Genomic DNA, 874 nt, shown 5'->3' on the forward strand with positions numbered 1-874 from the left:
GCTCCCCTCTATCCATCTTTTCCTGAGTCTGCCTCTTCCCACCTTTTTAATTGTGTCGACGGGTCTATAAACATGTCCTATATATTATGTGGCTCTTTTTCTGTATCCATCTGATCTATAGTGTGTTACATGTGCATCATTAGGCACTTCTGGAGATAACGTTAACAGTGGCGGGTTTGAGGGGGGCTTGCCCCCTGGCAAAAAAAATATTATAAAAAACACCCAATCTTCACGTTTACAAGGCAAATCATCAGTTCAAAATGGCTGCCAATGGAAGGGAAAGGCAATTTCCAAAGAGCGCCAACCAGTATTTTATTTTTGTTTATCTGTGTACTCCAAGAAGGGAGTCAAGTCAACTTTTTCTCCGACTATCTCGTTTCTCAAAATGCCTCCTCCTGTGGTGTTCAAGGCTTTTCTAAAGCATCTCATTTCACAGCCATTTACTTTTGCTTTGGTGACTTTTGTTTATTGTACACATTTAGGTTTTAAATATTTATTGGTGGTTTGGCAGCTGCATTCTCTCTTAAGCAGGGCCACTCATGGCCTGTTCATCCTTTGACTGAAAGACAATTTGCTGCATTTTAAGCGCACTAGTCTTGGATTAAATTGTGAAGTGTTCTGACAAAATGAGTTACTTCTCGGATTCAAGCCTTATGGAAAAAGAAATATCGTGCTTATAAGTGAAGTTTTACAATTTATAACTATGAAATAATAAGAGGCACGTTATAAATTTTAAAAAGAGCATCAATAGAAGATCTAGTAATTTGACCTCGGTGTTGATTTTTTGCCAATATCTCCATTTGTGGATTGCGAGAAGTAACTCATTACGTCAGCACGCCTCACAATTGCAAGATTTACCTCGACACACACCGCA

Source organism: Aplysia californica, unplaced genomic scaffold (genome assembly GCF_000002075.1).
Source record: "Aplysia californica isolate F4 #8 unplaced genomic scaffold, AplCal3.0 scaffold00359, whole genome shotgun sequence".
In the NCBI taxonomy this organism is placed as follows: Eukaryota; Metazoa; Mollusca; class Gastropoda; order Aplysiida; family Aplysiidae; genus Aplysia; species Aplysia californica.